This window comes from Cupressus sempervirens, chromosome 5, assembly GCF_028749045.1.
Source record: "Cupressus sempervirens isolate cs-2001-9-10 chromosome 5, ASM2874904v1, whole genome shotgun sequence".
Lineage (NCBI taxonomy): Eukaryota > Viridiplantae > Streptophyta > Pinopsida > Cupressales > Cupressaceae > Cupressus > Cupressus sempervirens.
In genome coordinates this window covers 608,091,460-608,105,908 of record NC_143122.1, presented here as the reverse complement: position 1 = coordinate 608,105,908, position 14,449 = coordinate 608,091,460, and positions in this window count along the sequence as shown.

The following is a 14,449-nucleotide window of genomic DNA, read 5'->3' as shown; positions in this document are numbered from 1 at the left end:
AAAAATGAATTTTTGCTTTTAATCATATTCCAATACTTAAATGTATTGTTTTATTCAAGTCATATATACTTATAAATATTTTTTCATCTTGAATGAGCAATATATTTCTAACTATAAAGTTTACTATGAAACCATTTCATAATTTTTAATAAATTAATCATATTTTATATTTTGAATTTTGAATATGAAGAAATGTTTTCAGAATAAAATTTTGAAAGTGAAAAAAGAATAATTTTATAATTGAAATGAATTTAAATATTTTTGTAAAGATATTGTAGTTTATTTTTATTATAATAATAGACTTTACTATTAAATTTTATTTTGTGTCTTTATTTCAATAGTGGTACAATTAATAAAATATTGTTATTATTATTTTGAATATAGCATTCTAATCAACATTTAGAGTCATATTCTAATATTTTTTTGGATCACATTTTACTATGAAATAAGTACATTGTTGAATTTTTTTAACATGTAGTTAAAAATGCACACTAATCATGTTTTTACTTAAAAGAATTCTAAATACAAATTAAAAAATGCACATGAATGGAGAACTCAATAGTATAACCATCTAATTTTTATAATTCAATAAAGACTCTATACTAATGGTTTTTTTACTAAATCATGTTTCACCATCAAAATATGAATTTACGCTTCAAGAGTAAAAGAATTCTAGACACAACCATGTTTTTAAGAAACAAATAGTATAACATTATTTAGTGTTGTACATTTGCCAATATGTAGCCTAAAGTTCAAAACAACCTAATTTGATTGGCCCTTTTAAAGCTTGAACATTCTTGTGATAGCTTAGTCTTAGAAGGAATTAGGAAATTCAAAAAGGTTGAACATTCCATTAACCTTGATAATTGAGTCTTCTAGAAAATTCAAAAAAGTAAGATGGAGATAGAAACAAATCGGATGCATCAAAGATCATATCATAAAATTATTAAAAATACAATTATTGATTGGTCCATTATTAAAAAAATAATTATTGATTGGTCCTTTAGTTTGATACATTTAAGGTGGAATTTCCACAAGAGATCTAGCTATAAATTTAATTCACCTCTTATCTATTTTTTATTAAAAAATTATTATTTGCTAATGAAAAAAAATGTCTATTTTAAATCTAATTCACCTCTTATGCAAGGTTCACAATAGTCATTACTAAGAATGAGAACAAAATCTTTAGTTTGATCATATTATTCAAAACCATGCTCATGTGTTACAAAACAATGCTTATCTAACCATGTTATTCATATCATACACTTATATGTTACTTCAACATTTGTGTTATTACAATATTAAAGTTGAGTCAAATATACATCCTAACTTATCCAAAATGCTACATGAGAAGTTGGAAATAACATAAACACATGACAATGAACAACTATAGTACACAAACTATAACTCAAAGCATCATAATGCTTTCACCATGACAACAAATCAAATCCATTGCAAAAGCACAAAATCAAGAAAGTAATGTTTGAATGATAAAATACTACAATAAGTTCTGAAAATCCCTCATAGTAAAGCTTTTTGCCTTGACTTAGATTAAATCCTCTTTTGATTGGAACCAAATTTATCAGTTCAATCAATTTACAAAAAAAAAATATTTATCATTATACTTCATAGATATCATCAAGACCTGCAAATGCATTGAGTTAATAATAAGAATAATTTTCAAACTAAAGATACACAATTGATTGAAATTCATTTCATATTTTCCTTACCATCTCCACTTTGCATTGTGTTCATTTATGTTATTGTTTGATTAAGATCAATCAAAGATGCTTCCACACGTTTTTTAATGGTTTGTTGATCAACTAGATCTGCAAAAGACATAACATTTAACATATGTATTGAATAAAATTAAGATGCATTAGTAAATTAAATACTAAAAAGTATATTCATTTCATAATTTCATTACCATATCGCACTTCCATTGCATCATTTTTTGTTGGTGTCTAATTGGATTCAATGGAAAAAGGTGACATGTGTTCTTGATTTTTTTGTTGATCATCTAATCCTACAATAACATGAATACTTAATATTTCAATTTTGATAAAATAAATTTACAAAGTAAAGACTATTAATTGATTTATTTATGATTTTATAATATCATTACCATATTTAGGTTCTATTACATCTATTGTTGTTAATGGTTGGTTAAGATCAATAGAAAAGGGCAACACAAGTTGTTGAGCTTCTTGTTGATCATCCAAAGCTGCAACAAAATTCATATTTAACATGTTATCTTAGATAAAGTGTTCAAGTGTAAAATTAATTTATGTAATTAATCTAAAAACTATTAAAATTACTAGCTACATGTAATAGTTTGTTGAAAGGTATAGGTGAGGATAATACCAAGCATTGATTTTTGATCTCTACCAATTATATTTGATTTGATTTGTTTAAAAATATACAAAAGTGGTTAGAAATAAGAATAAAGGTTTTTTTAATAAAAGTAATAAAGGTATTTAACAGTTAAAAACTTACCATTTGTAAACTGCACTTCATCTATTATTGTATGGTTTAGATCAATGGAGAAAGGTAACTGACATTGTATAGTGCTTTCTTGATCAACCAAACCTATAATGACATATATTTAATCAATGAAATAATAGTAAGGAGTAATTTTATGTAACTTACCAAAACAATTTTTTAAAAATGCACTCACCTTTTTGCCTAATAATATATCTTTCTTTTTCGATAGCTACACCTGAGCGATTTGTGACCTTTTTTTGCTTTTTCTTTTTGTGTCCTATTGAGGGGAACTGGAAATTTTCACACTCCTCAACTCTACTATTTAAGTTTCTAGATAGGGATTTGCGCTTTTGGTGAGTGGAATGTTTTTTTTTTCATTTTGCTTGGACTAAACCATGGTGGAACTCGTTTCATAGACATGTTATCTGAGCCAAGGATTGGTTTGAATTTGGAAGATGAAGCAAGAGATGCATGAATATCTCTAAATCTATCAACAGATTGACTAAAAATGTCTTTTTCATGATCACTAGTTGGTAAATTTTGGAGCAATGACTTTATATAATCAACTAATTTTTGAAACTTATCATTGATAATGCTAGATGAATTTTGACCATCTGTAATATTAATAACAATGTAAAAGTCAATAATATTGGGAAAAATCAAAATTTTGTTAAGAATAATGGTTTTGAAATTTAGTAGTTGTCTCACCTTCACCAACATTAACAACCTCAAGAACATCTTGATTGTCTGAAAGTATACAACCATCTACAATTGAAATATCAAGTAATTAATGTTGAGAATCATAAAATCATTTAATATTTAATTAAACAAACATATCATCATTACCAATGACATTAATTTCCAGATTGGAACTTCCTCTCACTTTCTCATCATCTACAACCAATGGATTACAAACTTTTATCATTTAAGATGACTAATATAGTTAATTACAAAAGACATTATTAAAATATAGATAAGTTAATTGTAAATCTTAAAAGATACTTACCAACAACTTCATTATGTGTGTCCCTCTTTAGAATATATAAGACCTTCAACACATGTTTGCACGTGTTTCCTCTTTTTGCCCACTCACAATCACACACATGCAAGTTTGGTCCAAAATTCCTAACATAATACCATTTTGTTGGAATAGTTTGACTTCTAACTTTAGATGTGTTTGGTAGGTGACCATCTAGATAGCAATTTGCATCTGGTATTATTTTTTATCTCTCTAAAGCAGTTCTATAGTATCTTTCCTTTTTGAAGTTGGTTAAAAATCTAGATAGCTGCAAATATCTTTTATTTTTATAGAATGGCTCTACCTTATGGAGAAGTGTATAAATGAGCCAATCCATTCTTCTTGTCCATTTCCTACAATGATCACTTAAATGTTGACTCTTGATGTGAGAGTGATATGATTCAATTGAGGCATTAGTTTCTTGATTTGCATGAGGGAAGCTTCGAAAGTTTTTTGCCCACATTTCTATATAAATAAACATTATATCTTAGCATATAGAATGAGCAATTTAAATTCTAAAAATACATAAAAACTATAAAGAATAAATTTGTAACCTTACCAATACGACTTTGATCATGAAACCAATACTTTTGAAAGTAATTAATGAATTCCTTCTCTTCTTTGAATTCCTCCATGAACTTTATTATCAAATGAGTAATAACATCTTCATTCTCACTCATTAAATACATTATCTCACCCAATCTATCAAATATTCTTGTTCCAACATCTTTATTTTTAACAAACCTGAATTATATCACACAATATGGAGTTATTATGTGATGTATGTGATTTTTCATATATTCTAATGACATATTAACTTACTTGTACATATTTTTCAACCACGCCCTACGTACATGCCAAATGCATAACAACACCCAACAATTAAAGGATAATCTACAAGAAAATACATTATCAAAGTTCATAATTAAAATTCTACTAAAAGGATTCTTAAATTAAAACTAGTTAATTCCAAAATTGGGGAAAAATATATTTGCAAACTAAAAATAAATAAATTACACTCTTATTACTATAGAGCAAAGTTGATAAAAACCTGATTGCTTCAATTTCAGCACTAGCATCATCCGTCATGAATGCATTGACACTCCAATCTTCTCTACATTGTTTCCCTCTTTTGTAAATTTCAGTTGGCCATTCATTTATATCCTCAACTTTGTTTCTAGAGGATATAACCCATGCAACGGGTACACCAGCTTCTTGCTCATCAAATACATGCAAGGTATATAGTTGATACTGCGTTTAACAAATTATTAATAAATTAGTTTTTTATTCAAATAATGTTGATGATTAAATTAAAATTCACAAATAAAATTAGCATTGTTCTACTTACACAATATTTATTTGTTGAAAACGTGGAGTCCATTGCAATAAGCGACTCATGTGAATGCTTCACCATCATCTCTCGCATCCATGGTGTTTGGATGCCTATAATAAATGGAATATTTTTCACATTTTTTGGTGTTTTATAGAAGAAGAAGTTATCTTTCTCCTCTAAATGCCACAAGCATACACATTTTGCATCATCTTCATGTTTTTGAGAATGTAGGGAAAGTACTCATTTCCATGCATTTAACACATCCTTTCTTAACAAGCATGTGTCCCTCCTATTCATCAATTTTTTGAGACCAGGATCTAAGTATTGTTTTTCACATATTGTGTCGATCCCGACACCCATCAATAGTAAGGATTTAATGTATGATTTGCATTCTCTTGACAACCTTGGTGCAAAACTACTCCTTGGATCACCAGAAGGGTCATCCTTTCCATAACAATATTCACCATTAACATCCTGATGGCTAAATTCATTATATGTAATTATTGCAATATCTGGTCTACCATACATAACCCTAACATGAAAGTGTGTTTGACAACCCCTTTTTTGAATAAAATTGTGTTTTCTTTCCTTTCTTGTTGGTGAATTTTTTTTATCTAGCGGTCCAAAAGCACAATGATAACTATTTATACACATTAAAAATTAATTAATTAATATAATAAACAAAATAGTTAAATAAGTGACATGCTTAATCAATTTATTAAATCTAGACAAACCTTGAATACATCTTTGTGGCGTGTTTAGTAGGCTTTACCAAATTAGTCTCTAAATTTTTTTTATGTATAAATGTTGTTTTAGTACTTTTCAATAAACCTTCTCCTTTGACAAAGTGAGGGAGTCTCTCAAGAGGGATAGCAGCACACCAGTCTATTTGTTGTTTACTGTCATCTCCAATAGGTGTCCATTCAAGTTCATAACTTGAGAAATGACTTCCATCATTTGGGATGTCTTGCATGTCTAACTTAATAAGTGATTCCCACTTATTCTTTCTACCCATCCTGAAAAATATGAATATTCTTAATGACCCTTTATATTACTTAAATAAAGTTTCTATAAAAGAATAATTTTCTTACTATAAGTATGGACTAAAAAGAGAGACAAAAATAAAAAATCTTGAAGCCCCTATTTGGCTTCAAGTAAGGTAGTTGCAATCTAACATGACAGACCAAAAAAACAACTCTATAATTATTCAAGTGGTAGTGACTCCTAGTATAGCTCTACCAGACAAGCTACTACATTTTTTAGGTATCCTAAAATAAATAACTAATTATCATATTGTTCACAAAACTTTAAACTTCTTTTAAGTTAAAACATGAAATTTTTGAAATATGAAGTAAATGTAGTTGAAGATTCAAGAATACAATACTAACACTTCATGCAAATACTGGTGCTCAAATACAATTTTTTTGCTACTTTATGGATGTAAAATATTATGAAAGTAGAATAAATTTAAAAATTACATATTACCATGTGTTAAAACCTAGATAATTGAAATAAAAAATTTAATTGCACTTTGTATATTTTTCATTTCATATTTATTATTATTAAGCTCTAATTATTTAAACAAATATAAAATAGATTTTAAAAACTTATATAATGAAAAAATGATCTTATAATAAATAATTAAAAATTAATATAAATACAAGTGTATTTGATTGATTTCTCTACATTATTTGGAATAGTTTGATTTTATATATGTGGATAACATTAATCACAAAATTTAATTAGATATTTTTTCAAAAATTAGTCAATTCAAGCTTAGTGGTCCTAGAATATAGTATAAGAGATGTAAAAAATGATGCAATTTTAGAAATTTTTTAAATATTACGAACATGCATAAATTTATCAAAGTGAAAAAAATAAGGGGATAATTAGAAAGAATTTTCAAATTAAATTAAATGTATATTTTTCAATGAACATTTTAGATCATATTCTAATTATTTAAAATAAATAAAAGTTAATTTAATTAAGTTATATACTACATATAAAGTCTTCCATAATAGAAAATAGAAATCAAAACAAATAGAAGTGTTTGACAAGTTTTGTTTATAATTTAGAATAGTTTGATTTTGTATGTATGTTGGTAACATAATGACATTGCTTATGTTATGTAGTTTTTAAATTTCGTCAAGTCTAATTTGAAGAAAATAATGAGAATTTCTATTTCAATTAGAAGATAGATATCATTTAACTTATAACCCATTGTAGAGAATTCATTAAACAACGTGAGATGTAAAATTACAAATGATGTATTTAATAATTTTGTTTATTTTTTAAATTATTTTGATTTTGAATAGGTACACATTTTTCCATTCATATAGAAACTAAATTTTAAAAGATAATTTGAAACATGATTACTAATATTTTAATAATATTATTTTTTAATATTTATTTGCAAAATATAAATATTATTATTAGTTTTAACAATATTTACCAAATTGAGTATTACTTTGATTTTTTTCTCTAATTTATAAAATATAATATTAAAGCGAACAAAAATATAATCATCTATTTGTTTTTTGTATGAGAATTTGTTAATATATAATTAAATATTGATTGCAAAATGTCAAATCTAACATCCAACTCATTCTATAACAATAATTTTAAAAATTTATCTCAAATAAAATACTATAATATTAAATAATAGAATTCAAACTTTAATAAACATAAAAAGAAATACAAGAGTTATAGCAATATGTAGGGTATGATACACATGGACAACAATATGTAGGGTTGATACACAATGATATTTATTAAAACAATTTAAAGATAATATTAAAATTTCACTAAAATGAAAAAACTATTAATATTAAAAATCTACACTTTAAGAAAATATAGAAATTTAACTAAAATGGAAAAAAACTATTAATATTAAAAATCTACTATTTAAAAATATATAAGAATGTGAAATAAATCAAAATACTAATTTAAATAGCTTAAATTAATTATAATAAATTTACCTGCAAGATGGGATATTTGTGAGCTACCAAAATGTCGTTTATTATTTCAAAAGTCCGTGTTAAATTTGGAGAAGTGTCTTGCTCACTTGCAAGTCATCCAATGCAATGAAATTGTCACAACCTGTGCAATATATGTCGCTAGCCAATGTAACAGCAACCCAACAAACAGACAAACAAAATGAAACAAATATATTACATTTCAGACTCGCTCAGAATTAAAACTCCTCTTAAACTATAAAGTTAAAAAATAACTCTTTTAAAACTCTACATTTTAACTCCGCCATTCTAATCTCTTTGCTACCATGGTGATGATATCAACACAAGAGACAATGAGCACACACACTCCACAACTTTCTTCACCTCAACAATGGCATCAAAGTTGTTCTGAGCTATGTTGTTCTTAGGAAGGTGCCATTCTACTTTCATACTTCCCGTAAACATTTCTTGAGTGAAATTCTCGATTTATAGAATGGGCTGAAAGAAAATTGGCGCCATTGACATTAATGATGGTAGGTAGAGGAAAAGGCAAGAGAATATGGCATCGTTCCTTGCATTCCTTCTGGGCAGACCTGACATGCCTTGCCTCACGTAATGCAAATTTTCAATTAACTGAAGCGGTACATTGGTAGCGTTGGGGTAGCGACAGAGTTGGGCAGCCGGACGGTGCAAATAAGTTGCACTGTAGCCGGTGCTCTTATGCATATTACTTTATTTAAAATTGCTTATGCAATTTTCCATTTGGGTATGCGATTTGGTTCTTAATAAAGTTTAACATTTTTCAAAACATTTTCGATTAATGGTATAATATTTGGTTTTTTAATAAATATATATTATATATACATATGTATGTATATATATATACAAAGGTATATGTATATATATATATATGTGTGTGTGTGTGTGTGTGTGTGTGTGTGTGTGTATAAAAACATCATAGCATATAAACATGTATATATATATATATATATATATATATATATATATATATATATATATATGTATATGTATATGTATATGTATATGTATATGTATATGTATATGTATATGTATATGTATATGTATATGTATATGTATATGTATATGTATATGTGTATGCAAATTAAAAATATAAACATATATATACACAAGATATATATATATATATATATATATATATATATATATATATATATATATATATATATTCCAATCCTCAAAATTTTCCTATAAACCTTTGATCTCAAAATCTTTTCAATAATTGATCTAATGGGTTTGCCTATGAATCTAAACCCTAGCCCCGTGTTTTTCTTCAGATCTATGCATATAAAATTCTCAAATAAATTAACTACCCATATTGAGAATGCATACAATAAAAATAGGAAAAATCCTCAGAAGACATATGGAAGACACGAAGAAGACAGGGAATGCAAGATGCAGAAATAGCATAAGTAAAATCACAAGAATCTACCCGAACTCTGATGCTAATTCGCTCTTTCTCAGAAAACCCACAGAGCAAGCTCCCTTCTTCAGAGTTCTTGAGTCCTCCAATGCTCCAATTGGTCTCCAAACGCTATGTCTAAGCTTCTAGGAATGCTTGAATATAAAGAGCTCTCAGGAAACATCTAGAATGCTTCTAGAAATAGCTAGAAGGTGTCACCAACTAAGCATGGGTCTTTTCCAACCTTCTAGATGAATCATAAGGTTGTAGACACCATGTGCTTAATTGATGCACTAACCCCCGTGTTGTTGACATATGAGAAATGAAAAGGTGCGTTAACTCCCATGCAAGCTTATAACTCCAATTTACTTTTTATATAATTTCTATTTAAATATTTATAACTTTCATTTTAATTTTTATAACTTTTATTATTATTATTTATTTATTACTTTATTATTATTTTATTATTATTAATTTTAATTTCTAATTTTCTTTTATTTAAACCTTTTTCCTCAATTAATTCTCATTTAATTAATTATAATCAAAATATCAAAACTCATGATATTTTATATTAATTTTCTCAAATAATTAGTTAATTAATTAAATCTATTTATTAAGACTTAATTAATAGAAAATTCACCATAGACCTCCAAGATAAAATATGAAAACTCATCATAAAGCAATTCACACAAAATCAGTCTAAAGGGTTAAAAATCATGAATTATGTCATCCGACACATTCGGTGGGTAAAATATTAAGATACTTATCCTATCTCACTAGGACAAATGGTTTAAGGGTTTGGAATTTGGACTTGAGAATTTATCTCCCTTCTCTTATCATTGGGATAGTATAATAGGGTACGCTCATCCTGGAAATTTAGGGAAGTCGATACCTGGTACCTGCAACCTGCAGAAAAACCTTGCATGTACATACAATATATATAATGCTAAGCTAAATAGACAATGGCAGGAAGTGGTGCATCGTGTAGATCTCGTCTAAGCAGGTGACTACGATTCCCTTCCTTAACCACATCAGAAATGCCATACAATATGAAAACACGCATACCATACACATGCAAGTATGGGGTAAGTATCCATAATAAAACACATGAGATAATAAACCATCTAACTAATCATCAACAGCAACTGAAAACAAAGCAAAGTAATTATCATCATGCATACATGAAATGTAAAGTCTAAATGATCTCATCATATACCATTGAATCCATAACATAATGTCTGATAATCTCAAAACAATACCACTAATCCATCAGCATAAAACTAGTCTAACATAGTTTGATAATAATAACAATAATATGTCTAGAAAAGATGTAAACGAGGGCAGGCACTTTACCCACAAAACCTCCTTGTCAAAGGTTGACACTTTGTTCTACAATGATGGTTCGTTGTAATGCATCCTTGAGGGTTTTAGGCTCAAATACCTTAACACCCCCAATTATATGGTTGTTAAAACCTCTAACAAAGTGCTATGTCAATTGAGCTAGGTTTTCACTAAATCTTGAAAAGGACATGAGCTCATAGAATTTGCACTCATACTCTGCTACAGTCATAGAGTATTGTATGAGGTTATGGAACTCATCTGCTCTTTGTTGCTTCCATTCCTTTGGTAGGAATCACTCGCAGAAGCTCTCTAAGAATAGCTCCCAAGTGACACTATTCATATCTATGCCCAACTTCTTTTCCTCAATTGTCTGCCAAGTGGCCCCAAAGTTCTCTAGGATGGTAATAGAAAATCTCGCTTTAACATTATTGTTAAAGTCCTGTATGGAAAAAATCCTATCAAGAGCAATAAGCCACTATTCAGCCACATATCCAGAACCCTACCCGTTAAAGGGCTTGACCTTGGATCTCGAAAGGTCCTTCATTTGAGCAGATACAATGGATCTATGTCGATCCCTTTGAGGGCTCCTAGACCTGGACCTATGCTCATGTTCCGCCTGATGTGCTCTATGCTGATCATGAATAGGAGGTAGGTGATCAAGAATGGTTTGCATCGTCTATCTCAAATCAACCTCCTCAGACTCAACATGGTCCCCTCTAAGGTTCTCTTCCTACTACTCACTAACATGCTGTCTCATACTCTCTTCCTAAGTAGGCCGTTTGTGAACATACTCATGGACACTGATAGCTTTGCCACATCCACGACCTCTACTACAACCTCTACCATGGCCTCTAATAGAAGACCTAATCCCAGATACCATCCTACAACGATATCCAAGATACAAAATACTATTACAACCGTAATGCATGCTACCAAAAAGAATATATATATATATATATATATATATATATATACTTCAACACTTTTTCTCAAAACTAAAAATTTTACTTAAACCTAAACATAGGCAAAACTAAAATTAAACTTAGTCTATTTTGCAAAACATGTGTCTTTATATATATATATATATATATATAAAGACACATGTTTTGCAAAATAGACTAAGTTTAATTTTAGTTTTGCCTATGTTTAGGTTTAAGTAAAATTTTCAGTTTTGAGAAAAAGTGTTGAAGTATGAAACATATGCAAGTAACAGTTTAAGTTGTGTTTTAGTTCACCTAGTTTTTAGGTTCTAGATACACATGATAGTTCAAAGTCCTTGTTTTGTTCAACTAGTTAACAACTAGTGGTGTTCCAATATATCTAGAACTCCCAATGTAGAAACTCGTGCTCTGATACCAAATATAATGCCTCGCTAAGGGATCCAAAAGAATTAACCTAGAGTTTCACCAAGTTTGGTAGCATTTTTTTTTTTTGAAACATGAAAATTATAACCATTCACATCAACACATAGTAGCGGAAGCAATAACATCATTTAACTGAAAACATACATAAACATACATAACAGGTTACATTCCTTAAGGATCCCATGACGTTGAATCAAATTTAAATTAACTAATACTAAGTCCATCAAATACCACATCCATATGAAAGAATAATGGAAAGTCCAATGTCCTTAAAACAATATACATTTATTCTGAATGTCTCTTGGCAAATTAATTTTTAGAATGGTCAATCATCCACTGTACATGTCACAGGGTATGAAAGGCTTAAAAGAATATACATATGTGAAAATAAAGTACATCATCCTATTCTAATCCATGATGCAAGTGCAATAAAGTAAATGAAACCATATACCATACATGAAACATCCATCATCATAAAAGATATAACATCCATTGTAAAAGATAACCATATATCATAAGACACAATTAACTAAGTGCCTAGTTCCTCCCAACTATCAATAGCATCATTAGACCATTGTGCACCCTAGCCATCCCTCCACATATAACATCCCAAGTCATCAAAGAGATCATCGACATTATTATAGTAGGGATGTTACTCCTAAAACATACTACAACATATGTAGAAAGAAATCTAACATGCAAGAATAAAGCATAAGATGATCCTACAAGTAGATAACATCATTTATCACATGCTAATCATCATTATAAGCATACGTGTCAGTAAATAACATCCATCATAATGATCCAAGAACAGAATGAAAGTAAATGCCAATAGAGATTGCTCCAGCCACGGTGTCTTAGAGGGATCTTAAATGGTAGGAGTGAAAAATCACTACCACCTGACCATGTGGGACCTAAATGGCCCACTCCCATTGGGCTGAGGAGATAGTCTCAAGTCTCAAATAGGATATCATAGGACAAGTACTCTCTAAGTCCAAGAATCCTAAAAGTATACTAACTCAAAGGTTCCAACACAGATCGACATCTATGCTCAGAGGCACACAAAACACATAGGAAACCTACTATGTAAGGAGGAAAGTGTCATCACACGAATCACACTAGAGTTACCTTGGTAGTCTCTCAATAGACCTCGACCCCCTAGTGATCCCTATGTGGCCACTAGTATCCTCTCATATTGACAAGGCATACTATGGAATGCAAGGTTGCAACCAAGCGTTCTCTCTACTCCCATCCTAGTTTATACTAGCACTCGAGGCATGGGCAAGAACATATAATTAACTCTTGTTAGGTTCATTTAAGTTAGTATTTAGTATAATTTTTTCACTTATTAAACAACTTATAATGAGTTACCTTGGTAACCACTTAGGGCCTCAACCCCCATTGCAAGCCACTTCCTGACACTACATGTAGATAAACTACCCTAAGATCATGAAATCACAAAATCATAGAATCACCTTAGTCCTATACAAGTGACTGGGAAGCATCATAATGATAATCATAATATCATATCAGTTCTCTACGAGCAACTAAAAAGCATCGAATGATAAATCACAATATCCATCAGTTCTCAATGAGCAACTAGAAAATATCTCAAAATAATATTGATCAAAGACTTCCAAAATGGTCAAGTCAAACATGTCACAACATGAAATCATCAAGATCAAGAAATTAATAGGACACATTAAAATTTTAAAATGAGCAATTACAAATTTTTCCTCATTATTATCTATCCTTCATCCTAGAACAAATTAAATTCAATTAAACAATTAAATTAAATTAAATTTATATTAATAATCTAACAATTAAATTACTATGAGATAATTAATTATTAAAAGTAAGAAAACTATTCATAAAATTTCATTAATAATATATATAATAATTAATAATTATTAATATTAAAATATATAATAATTAATATTTAAAAATTATTAATATTTAATAACAATAATTCTTAATAACATTATAATTAAAAATCAAAATATTAATAATTGATTTATAACATATATACATAATACATTAATTTAAAATAAAAGCATAACAACATTATACATTACCTGCGATTTGCAGGCCATTGCTGTAGGTATGCAGTACCCTACTGTCACAGGGCCTATGGAAACAATAGGTATAGAGTACCCCTATCATCATAGTACCTGCAACAATAGGTACTCTGCGATCATACACAAACAGGGTATGGGTTCGTCCTTCCCAAAAACTTTTAAATTTTATTTTTTATAAAACTTTTTCCCCAAAACATTTACAGACTATATTTTTTTATAAATAATTTTATTTACAGAGACCTCAACCAAGTTTAAAACATTTTCCACTGTAAATTTTTTTAATATAAATTCTTTTATTCATAGTTTAAATTACAAAATCTGCACAACTATATATATATATATATATATATATATATATATATATATATATATATATATATATCAAGACCAAGATCAAATCTGATATATGAATACAATGTATCCTCGTTTTATAAAA